The 12,674-nt window shown below is 37.8% G+C and overlaps 1 protein-coding gene across 3 annotated transcripts in view; it reads right to left on the bottom strand.

Annotated features, from left to right (window-relative positions):
* Positions 1-12,674, bottom strand: part of CDH7 (cadherin 7) — a 124,306-nt gene that overhangs the window by 42,039 nt on the left and 69,593 nt on the right. The window lies entirely within an intron of this gene.

Genomic DNA, 12,674 nt, shown 5'->3' with positions numbered 1-12,674 from the left:
CACTTAACTCAAAAATAGTGACCCCAGTTAAACCATTTGGTAGCTTTAAAAAGTTGTAAGGGCAGTTAAATGTTGTCCTAGGAAAGCACCATCTGTGAAAAAAAAAGAATTACATACACAATACCTGAAGTTGTTTGTGACAATAAAAATGCCTTTCTTTTTCAAGGGAGAGAAGAGAAAGAGAAATGCTTTCTCTATTTGCAAATAAAGAGTCACAGATTTTTATGACTTTCGAGCTCAATCTCACCACTGAAAAACTGTCTCCAAATATTCCTTACATTCAAGGAGATAAAACAAAAATATCTTTTTTAAAAAAAAAGTAAAGAAATGGACCGAAATGCTACCAAATATAAAGCATGGTTTACTTAATTGTAATTTGAACCTAATGGCTACATAACAAAAAAGTATTAGGGAAAAGGGGCTAAATGTAATGTTGAGAATTGGAATCCAACTTCTGCTCATGCGCATGGGCAGGTGTGTGCATGTATGTGGGAAAGCATATATCCCAAGCCATCCCCAAAGGTGTGATGCTGACTAAAATAAACAATGTAGTCGTATAAACAGAAAATAGGATGTACAGATACACACGTTATATGTATATATACACTGCATGTTTGTCTATATGACAAGCAGGATATATACCTGTACTGTTTATATAAGACATAACATGTACACACAGAAACCCATGTACATACAAAATAAATACAGATATGTGTGTGTTTGCAGCTCTATGTTACATAAAACATTTCCATGGCTCATCTCTCGTTAATACTGAGGGGAAAATATATAAATCAATACTCAAAAATAGGCTTGCAATATCTAGATCAGGGAGCACTTACTGAAATTTTTACTGGCTTCACATCTGTCTCATCCAATAGACTGTAAGTTTCAGACTGTTTTGTTAATTACTAGCCTTCCCAGGGCCCATTATGAATTCAGTACATAGAAAGGGGCTCAATAAGTTCTTGTTGAATTAGAAAAAACTAGACCACAGATATCCAGGACACACAGCCTTAAAATTGAACTATATATTTGCCCCAGGGGATCCTGATCACCAAAAGGAGGGAGTGGGGGGAAGGAACAGTCAAGTATATTGGTTTTCTTTACCACGAAACACTTCTTAGAATTGCTACAGGAAAATGCAGTTTTAATTCATTCTGAGATTTCATCTGAAAACGCAGGGGCATGTGGTACACAATGCCCTAAACACCACCTTATGAACAAATTCAGTGATGTTTTGATGATGCTACCTTTTTTGTCGATTACCCAAAAATGTTTCCAGACCAATGGTTCTCAACCAAACGTGAGGATCAGAACTACCCAGGGTTTTCTGACACGCGTGTGCCCCCTTCAAAGATCTGGATTCAGCAGATCCAGGATGAAGCGTATGTATTTTTAAAAGGCTCTTTGGGTAATTGTGACACAAGGCCTCTTGTAAGAAGGCTGACCTCTGTGATAACATTGTGTCGTGTGCATACATACAATCCGATATTTAATTTGGGTATTGCTAAGAATAAAAAAAAAAATTATTTACGTAAGTGCATTCACTTACTCTAAACACACACATAGCTTGGATAGTAACCTGTGTACTTTGTTCTTATATTACTTATAAAACTGGCAAATAAGAGAAATCTTACTTTTATATAGTGTGTGTCTGTGTTCACAGAATGTGTCTTAAAAATCCCGTTTACCGTCTCCTTTTAAGTCAATTCAAAACCACAGCCACTTTTAAGATATTCCTTTAGCTCTATCAAAAGGGATAACAAGTATTTCTGTATTCAAGTAAAAGTTTGACTGGCATATGAAGAAAAATTTAAAATTTACTGCACAAATGAATGCGACTATTTTATGGGAACTTTTTTTTTTTAATATGTCTAAAAGGCAACAACATGAGGTATAGACATCTGGATGCCACTGAGTCATAATGAAACACAGTATCATGCATGATGATTGGTTGCCTAAGAGCTATTATGAAAATAGAGCAATAAAATAATTCATATGAAAGGCTATGAATCAAGATTACAGACAAAAGAAATTGCTACACAAAATGATTTTCAGGGCAAATCAGAATCAGCCAGACATCTAGTTTTCAAAGAGGGGTGTGGTGTGACAGATAGGGTTAACCACATTGAAGAGAAAGCTTCTGCAATAAAATTTTAATTCTATTTCTCTTTCTTATTGACTTCTATCTAAGCAATACATTCTATAACTATTAGATTTAATGAATGGAGTTTTACTTGGGGGAAAAGAAAGTTAAAATAACAACTGAGGAAACACAAAGTAAAAGGTAATGTCTAAACAGATTCTATCCCATAGTGGAACTACATATCACTTTGGAAAGTAAACCAAAACACCGTTCACCCCGTGGCCCACAACAGCGAGCAGTAGGTAGGGTGAATAAGAACCTGGATTCAAACGGGAGTCATGAGACCCACGCCAATGAAGCCACAGAGCCGTTCTGCGACCTGACCAGGGTGTGCTTTCAGCTGCCCAGTAACATGCATGTCAGAGACACTGAAAGAGAGAAGCAGCTTGTTTGGTATATATTCCGAGACTACAAAATAGGGCTGTTTACATTTTTTGCCATCAGAGATGATGAACTGCAGGATTAAAAAGACAAAAAAAAAAACAACCCTACACACTGATGGTCCACATAGGGGAGGCAGGTGGGGGATGGGTGAAACAGGTGAAGGGGACGAAGAGGACACTTATCTTAGTGAGAACTGAATAATACACAAAATTGTTGTGTCACTGTCTTGTACACCTGAAACTAATATAATGCTATGGTAACTATACTAGAATTAAAATAAAACAATTTTAAAAATAAGCATTATAACTACGGTAGGGGCGAACAACCTTTTCCTGTAAGGAAATAATACTAAATAATTGGGCTTTGCAGGTTGTACATTCTCTGTCACCTGTAAATGAATTAGTGTGGCCATGTGCCAATAATGCTTCATATACAAGCAATGAAACATAAATTCTACGTCACTTTCACGTATCACAGAACATCCGTCTTCCTTCCATTTTTCTCAATCATTTAAAAATATAAAACCATCCATAGTCCTTGAGCTGTACAGAAACAAGCAGTTGTTTGTCAACCCCTGATCTAAGGAGCCCAAGATAATAAGCTTATTTTTCCAGATTAGAGGCTCACCCTTCTTCCTCCTATCCCTTTTACCACAATTAAAATGAACTATTCACTATAAGCAGCACACTGTCTTCCAGTTCTTATCACCTGATGGGCCTTCTTCCATGTAATTTTGTCTTCCATTTGTCGCACTGAAATACGGAGATCCACCATCACCTTCTTTATTAATGTTCCCATAATCCCCTTACCTAACGGATCATAAAACTTCTTTAAATGGAAAGCTAACCATAAACGAAGTTTTATACACATCTTTAACATGCATTTAAAAAGACGCAAGGCTGGTGTTATTAATGGATGTGAAAATCAAACAGCAGAGAGTTCCAGGGAAAGTCCAAAGTTACATGCATTGAGGGGGAAGAAGGCCATGTCCACCCATTACGCATTCCCTTCCTGCTATAAAAAGCAGACTCCAAGAGCAATTAGGGTCTCTTATTATACGGCATTATCACATTTAGGTACTGCCCACCTCACCAACATATAGCTTTGCTCTAAGGTATTCCTGAATTTAGAACACTTAGAACATTGACTAATGGAGTAACTGCTATATAAATATTCACTTTGTTACTATTACATTATTCTTCGTGCCATTACTTCCTGCTAGATTGTGAGCAAATCAAACGAAAGTTAAAACCAGGCCTTCTCCCCTATGTTTCTCCCATGACACCTCGGCCTACATCTTCAGTAAAGTCAGTTTAGAATATGGTGGTTTAAATTAAAAAAAAAAAACAAAACAAAAAACTCAACTATCATTAATAGTGGGATATGCATAGTTGGCCCTGCCATTTTTAGCCTTTTAAATAGTAAAACATAAGTTACAACATCATCTTGAGTCCATTTAATAAAATCACTGCACTGCATTTTTCTTTCTCCATATCTCTTGGCTTCTGGTCTCCAGCCAAATGTGCTCTCATTAAGCTCAGTGACCTCCTTTTAGATCTTGCACTTTGGGGCAATGCTTGTGTTGATGTTTAGGAATTGATCCAAGTTAAACTTTTCTTTTGGAAATTGTTCATTCTGCTCTTCTAACCATGGCATGGTACCAAAAGGGCTGATGAGAGAAAGAGAACGAGAAAGAGTGTGTGCACATACACACACGTGCCTGACTCTATATTTAGTGTCTATGTCTAATGTTGATTCTGTACAAAAGCACTAAGACTGTTGTCATTTTTAAAAACACTTCTTTTTCTAGAGATTCCAGCTATCTTTTGGATCAAAGCATATTTTGTTGCTTTCAATATCTTCCCTCCTTGTTGATCAAACTAATACCCATCTTTCCCCCCCTAAGTAAATGGGCTTAAATGAGGCCATACCTATGGGAAAATAACCCTCAATTACAATTTTCCCTTTGCAATTATTTTACTCTAAATAAATCTACTGTCCAGAACCTTAAAATTGACCTACAACCTTGAAAAAGCTCTCTTTGCTAGAATAATTTTGTACATTTAAATACAATAACAAGAGTTCTAAAGTGATTCCCCAACTATTTTTTTTTAAAGATTTTATTTATTTATTTGACAGAGAGAGAGATCACAAGTAGGCAGAGAGGCAGGCAGAGATAGAGGAGGAAGGAGGCTCCCTGCGGAGCAGAGAGCCCGATGCGGGGCTCAATCCCAGGACCCTGAGATCATGACCTGAGCCGAAGGCAGCGGCTTAATCCACTGAGCCACCCAGGCGCCCCCACCCCAACTATTTTTCAAAAGCAAAGCATACCTTCATTATGTGCAACTACGCGACTTGTCTTTGTCTTCTCCCTTCCCTGGGTTGTGCCTGAGAAGGCCTTAACGTTTCCCCCCCTTGCCTGAATTTAGTCAGGCTTCTTCCTGCTCTTGGCCCCTGACCTACCATTTCTTAGAACAGTTAGTACAGAAAGCATGTGATGTTAAGTTCATTCTCTACCCCTTTGAGATGGAAATTTTTTAAAAAAAGTTTCTTGCCATTTTTACAGCCTAGGAATGTCCTCCTCAAGAAACAGGGGAGTCATTTCTTTGAAATGTCATCATCAAGGAAGATAGAGCCTCTAGCTGCGAGCTGCTGTGGAGGGTAGGAGCCAACCTTCAGCCTGAGCCTTGCTCCAAGTTGTAAAACTACCTCCTGTCCTGAAGATACAAGAAAATTTACTTTGCCTTTAGATAATGCTGTTATCCCCCCTATCCATACACACTCTAGCTCTTAACTCAGCAGCCCTCTGTCTCATCTGACTTTAGACTAAATTTGGTATTTTCTAACTTAAAAAAAATTTGAAGACCATCAACTAAATGCATATAAGTTTCAGATTTTTAGTTGAACTTATCTACAAAGAGGCAGAACCATAAACTGCTGAATGTATTCCCCATTAACAATGCACATTTATATAGTCCTTCCCGTATGTAGGTTATCATTCAATGAGTTTTACAATATTTTTTTTTTTAAGAAGAATATGACCATAGGAAGATCACTTCTTTTTTTTTTTAAAGATTTTATTTATTTATTTGACAGAGAGAGACCACAAGTAGACAGAGAGGCAGGCAGAGAGAGAGAGAGGGAAGCAGGCTCCCTGACAAGCAGAGAGCCTGATGCGGGACTCGATCCCAGGACCCTGAGATCATGACCTGAGCCGAAGGCAGCGGCTTAACCCACTGAGCCACCCAGGCGCCCCAGTTTTACAATATTAATTTATTAACTGCTATAACTCATTGGTTCTCACAAGATAATACTGTAAGATAATATAGCTCTTAACAGATCTGACAAATCTGGAAACTGAGCCAAGGACAGACTGAGTTCCTCCCTCATAATCACACAGGGTGGCCCCGGTGTCTTTGTTCCCACAGACTAAGAATGAATTGGAAGTATGAATCCGATAATCTAAAACAAACAAAAAGGGTAGTAGTGAATCTCAGTACGATGACAAAGGGAGAAAGTGGGATAAACCGTATAAAACTGATGTCAGAAATAAGCAGTCCATTCTGCAGTGGGGAGAGAGAAACTGAGGGCTCTCGTCACCAAACTGTCTACTGCCATCACAAACTCTTTCAACTTGAGCACGGAATGCCTAAGTCAGCAATCACCCGGATTCTTATCCATACCTAGTTAATGAATGTCTGGCTTTCTCCTCCATGTTCTGTTGTCTGGATTAGCTTTCCAAGTCACAGAAATGTTCGACTAGGACTTCTGTATTAATTTCCTACTGCGGAAGTAGCAAACCACCACAAATGTAGTAGATTAAAAAAAAAACCAAAACCATCAATTGATTGTTTTACCATTTTGGGGTTCAAAGGTCTGAATCAAGGTGTTGACAGGGCTGTGCTCCTTCTCAAGGCTTCAAGGAAGAATGATTCCAGCTTCCAGGAGCCCCCTGTAATCCTGGCTCACAGCCCCTTCTTCTACTTCCTCTGGTTCTGTTACCGCGTTCTCTACTCTTCCGACTGAATCTTCCCGCATCCCTCATATAAGGCCTTGAGATTACCCTGAGCCCAAGAGATAATCCATGATAATCTCTGCATCTCAAGCCCCTTAACTTAATCATGTCTGCAAAATTCCTTTTGTCAAGAAAGGTAAACTACTCACAGGTTCCAGGGATTAGCACATGGATATCTTTGGGATGGGGGAGAGGCGCACAAGATTCTGTGTACCACAACCTCTTACTGTGAATTCAGTAGGCTTCTTTGATTTCATAAGCAGAAAATAGAAAACCAGCCTTCCAAATGACTATATTCCTGCCCAGTGTCTAAAACGAGCTTCACACAACAGCTCAGGCAGAGCCCCTATTTCCCAGCATGCACCAGTGACTAGACCCAGTGACTTCCTGTGGAAAAGTCTCACACCTTTTCAGTCAGGCTGAATCCAGATTATGACCCAATGGCAGTTGAGCACCTATTTTCCTGGGAGCCTTTATCAAACAGCAGCAGACATTAATTTTTTTTTAATTTCTTTTCAGTGTACCAGAATTCATTGTTTATGCACCACACCCAGCGCTCCATGAAATATGTGCCCTCCATATTACCCACCATCTGGATTCCCCAACCTCCCTCCCCCGCCCCTTCAAAATGCTCAGATTGTTTTTCAGAGTCCATACATAGTCTCTCATGGTTCATCTCCCCCTCCAGTTTCCCTCAACTCCTTTCTCCTCTCCATCTCCCTATGTCCTCCATGTTCTTTGTTATGCTCCACAAATAAGTGAAACCGTATGATAATTGACTCTCTCTGCTTGACTTATTTCACTCAGCATAATCTCTTCCAATCCCATCCATGTTGATACAAAAGTTGGGTATTCATCCTTTCTGATGGAGCCATAAATACTCCATCGTGTCTATGGATCACATCTTCCTTATCCATTCGTCCGTTGAAGGGCATCTTGGTTCTTTCCACAGTTTGGTGACCGTGGCCATTGCTGCTATAAGTATTGGGGTACAGATGGCCCTTCTTTTCACCTCAGCAGATATTAATTTATTTCATTTTTTATTTTTTTAATTATTAATTTATGTTGATCCACACAATTACTTTGTGAGCAATGCTGAAACCGGACAGAAGACTATAGTATATAGTCAGCTGACCTGAGATTCTGTCTTTTGCCATTCCATATCATGTGGAACCTGAAGACTTTTTAGTTTCTTTGGAGCACAGTTGGGACTCCAAGTCTTTTTTTTCTACTTTCCCAGCATCCACACTACTGTACAGCTCCTCTCTTTTCATGTGTTTTTTCCACTCACTTCTCAAACCTGGGGTGGCCTGTCTTGCTTTGATGAATGTATTGGGGCAGCAGAGATGTTCCAGTTCTGGATATCGGCTTCAAGAGACCTTGTAGCTTCTGTTCCCACCATTCTTGGAACAAACCCAAGTCAGCAACTGGATGCTATGAGACACATTTGTAACTCCCCTGGTCCAACAGACAGCCAGCTACCTCCACACGGAGGCAGAGCCGCCGAGCTGACCAGGAGCTGACCACTGATACATGTGTAAGCCTACATAAGACCAGAAGAAAAGTCAGCCGGCTGACCCCCACCAAATTGCTCACCCACAAAATCATGATGTAAACAAATAGTGTTGTTTAAAGTAGTCTTTTTGGGGGGTGAGTTGTTAAGTGGCAATGAAGAGCTGCCACAGCTGTGGAGAGAAAGAGAATGAAAGTTTGGTGGCTTTAGGTTCTGATATGTGATGGCAGCACGTCCAGTGAAAATGAACCAAAACAGACTCGAAACGAGCAAATGAAAAAGCGAGAGAGGGGTCCTATCTAGACGTGTGAATTTCTTTGAATTCCAGGCCCTTGACTCTTCTACTCATCTCCTTATCGGTTTATATCCTGTATTTATTATCTAAAATAGGTTCCAGGATCCATCAGTTCTCTCCTTTACTGATAATGCATGCAATTCCTTTTCTTTTATTTATCTGAATATACTTATATTTTAAGTTTGCTTTGTTGATCAATTATTTATAAACTCTCTTAAAATATCTCACCTAAAAGAAAAAAAAAATTTCCCTTCTCTGAATCTTTCCCTGCCCTCCTAACTTAAAGTTTTCAGTTTCACCAAGTAATGTCGAAAGCATTCTTCCCCTCACTGTATTATGCCTTTTAAGTGATCTCTATGCCCAACTTGGGGCTTGAACTCATGACCATGAGATCATGAATTGCCTGCTTCACTAACTGAGCCAGCCAGGCACCACTTTCCCTTACTTTATATACATGCTTTAGTGATGTTCTCAAGTGTTCCTTTAGTTTTAATTATCATGCAGATGGTAATGCTTCCCAGACCTAAGTCTGTACTCTAGACCTCTGCCTGCAGCTGCTATTCCTTATTCATGACCTCCTAGATGTTATTACCCAGATATCACAAGCACCTCACATTATTCACAACCGTATTAATCATCTGCACACTCTCATTCTAAAGAAATGACACAATTATTCATCCAGTTACTCATACTAGAAACACTGAGTTTTGTCCTTAAATTCTCTCTTCAACTTTCTTATACAATCATTAAATTTTATCTCTTTCTTAAATATGTCTTTCTTGGAAGCTTACCCATTGAAACTAATTTAGGAAACAACACGCCATGGAAAAAAGAAGTAAGGAAAAGATTGTACATTATCTGTGACTTGTACTAAGCAAAAAGAAGAAAAAAAGTGATGGACTCACTGGAAAATGTCTTTGACATACACATATTCTGAGAACACTGTTCTGGTAACTGTCAACATCAAAGCAAACAGAAAATACTCGTAAGCGAACATGGCCTTTGCCTCTTTGATCAAGACTATCATGTGTTGACATTTACATTACTATCAACTTCCTTCAAAGAGTGTCAATTTCTTATTCCCTTTCTAAGCCCTTAAATGCATCTATAATCTTGGCTATTCAAACACAGCTAAGCTTATACCTTAATAAGCAGATGACCTATATCTATGCATACATGAGCATAATAATTAAAATATTATAAAGATTTGCTAAAATATACACAGTAACAATGGGCTGAATAAATTGGAAAATATAGTCTGAAATTCACAAGTTAACTACATTCGAGTTACTGTATTAATCTTATCACAGTCAGCCTTAAAAACTAAAATAATAAATAAAATAATTCAAAATGTATGCCTTTCCACAGTCCAATGAGAGAAATATCTTTGTTCCATTTGAGAAATGTGCCTCCACAGCACCAAGATTAATTGAATAAAATCTCTGAAAGAAAAATGTAATGATAAGAAGAAAAATAAATTGGAAATGCTGCCGGTTTGACAGACCTCCACCACACATCAGTAGCATTTATGAAATGCTGAAATACACACTTGACTCTGGGAATTAGCCCCTCATTATTGCAAGTCGTAGACAAAGGACACACTTCAGTAACAAGATAGTAAACCCTAGCATTTAGAAATCCTCGTGGCAGAGTGAAGGCTGAAAAGAAACTGTATATTCTAATTTTTCCTCCTGCGCAGTGAGGGGATGTGGGCCACCTTATCAAAACTTTGACAGTAATGTTCCATTATTTGACAGCTTTGGCCTCATTCAGAATTTTTAAAGGTATGAATATAAGGAGATTATAAAGATAGCCTAGAATCGGCCAGAAAAAGCTTAAATATGCTGTTTGACAGGGACAATGTGAGCCTCCAAACACGCTCCATATGCCAGAGATGAATGTGTCCTTATCCTTCACAGGAAACGCATCTTGAAAATGTTCATTTTTTTACTGTACTGTAACTTCACAGCAATGTATTTTATAAAAGCAAAACCCCATATTTAATCCCTACTGAGGTCTTATATTGAAAAATGAAGTGCATTAGAGGAAAGATTGTCATCTCTCAAAGGAAAAATAGGAAACAAAAGCTCCCACATTGTAAATTATGATGCAGAAATGTAAGCAGAAAAAATTCTAAGTGGAAAGAAGGACAGTTTTCGCTCACATCGGATAATACTTATGTTTACACTTTGTGAACTTGGAAGCCCTGTGTAACAGGTTGTAGACGTTATCATTAAATCATTCATAAATGGCCAAAGCAGCAGCTTTCACTGTGAAACGCTGTATTGAAACAGTATTTAAGCTACATAATCATGTTTATAATTCTGTGATAATATCTACAAAAACCTTTAGCCTTTGGGATTCTGCCTCTTTAGTCATATTTATAAACATTTTCTATATAAACATTGGAGGAATAATAATATAAGTGAAGGTTATCTTTCACAATTCTGTACTAATTTTTCTTTTTCTAATGTATCTTTAAAAAGACTGTTTTCTTGTTCTCCCTCTGCTCTGAAGTTCACTCTATGCAAAGTATAACATATGTAAATGTTTCAAAATATGATAAGTTTGCTCAAACCCGAATAAATCTCATTATAACCATGACAGTGCACTGTTTATGACAAAGCAATGAACCAAAGTTTTATTATACCACAGAGTAGAGAGGAAATAAGTTCACATGATTATCAAGCATGGTCCACAGGTACGAAATACGCTATTTCCAAGAGAAATGATGATATGAATAAACAGTGGAACTCTGTTACCTACATGTGAAATAACATTCAGAGACATTCACGATTACCAGGACGAGTATGTATGTCAACATCCTAGCAATGCCTGGTGGTAAACATTTTCCTTTAGTTAGGAGACACTAGAAAACCCATCAAAAAATGGGTCATTTTTTTGGACGCCCATAGCATTCTACTGTACATCTAAATGAAAATTTAAAAATATTCTAAGAACAATGTAAGAATGGTTCATTTGTTTTCCTTCAGAATCTCTTAGTTTTAGTAGGAGTGCCCTTGTGACTCAGATTCAGAAATCCATTTTGGATTTCATAGATGATTCTACTACTCCCTAGTACAGAAAGAGCACTGGATTTATGGGACTCATACATGTTTTTGCTGACTCCACTTGCTGTGAGAAACCTCTGGAAACATTTTACCTGGAATGAAATACAGAACCCCATTTCACTGAAATCGTGATAATAAAACTGAAAATCAAAATCTTGTCCTTGAGGACCATATGCCGTTGTTCGTTCTGACAGAGGGAATGAGAAAATCTTAAGGATAGACCTCCTTCGTTCTGAAAACAAAACAAAACAACAACAACAACAACAACAAAAACCCAGCTCCCTAAAGAGACTAATTAAAAAAAAATTTTTTTTAAGCAAAAGCACTCTCCTGAACTAGAGACTCAGTTGGCTTCATGATGGAGAAACACTGGGATTTGGGGTTAAAGACTGCCTTATGAGACTAGTGGACTACACTGCTTTAAGATGGAACGTTTTAGGGGTAGCGGGCCAAGTATTGATATTCTATTTTTCATGAGTAGAAGCCGCTGTCCTTGGGTTGAAGATGAAAGTCTATACAACAGTTCTCAGGAGCTACAGCTAAGCTACTGATTTTTAAATTACTTTTGTAGCCATTATTATTGAAAAGTCTTGCTAACTCTAACAGTCCTTCAGTGAATTCTTTTGGAATTTCTAAGCACATAAGCTCATTAATGATTATTTTACTGCTTCATTTCAATTTGTGGTTTCCCTGTCTCTTATTCCCTTAGTATAAGGTAGATCGCTTTCAATCTAGTTGGGAGTAATAAAGTATTGTTGAATTTTGAAGAGCAATTTAAAGAAGTGGTGGATTTGAGAAGCTAGAAACAGGTTGTGAACTCAGGAACTATTAAAATAGTTTTGGAGTGAGCAATGATAACCAACTTTAGGATAATGCTAAAGAGAACAGAAAAAAAAAACATACAGCCAAGAGCTATCAGGGATCAAGGAGAAGCAAGAAGCTAGGAAAGACCACAAAGCTTTAAACTTGGGGAAAAAAAAGTGTGCTATTTGACTGTGACCAGAATTAACAGTTAATTCCCTAAAACATTAAAAAGTAATGTTAAGAAATTGAAGATAAATTTTATTACTGAACGAAATATATCAAATACATACATTTGTGTGTATGTTTCTTCCATCTTTACGCTCTTTATAATATATGAAATGTATGTGTTCAATAAAAATAATTTCAATATATATTTACAATTCCAGAATATGAACAGATTGATTTCAGATGAATCTTTGAAATCTTTGAGCAACATCGTACCTTAT

Source organism: Meles meles, chromosome 12, assembly GCF_922984935.1.
Source record: "Meles meles chromosome 12, mMelMel3.1 paternal haplotype, whole genome shotgun sequence".
Lineage (NCBI taxonomy): Eukaryota > Metazoa > Chordata > Mammalia > Carnivora > Mustelidae > Meles > Meles meles.
The sequence above is the reverse complement of the archived record's forward strand: the minus strand, read 5'-3'. Positions and strand labels throughout refer to the sequence as shown.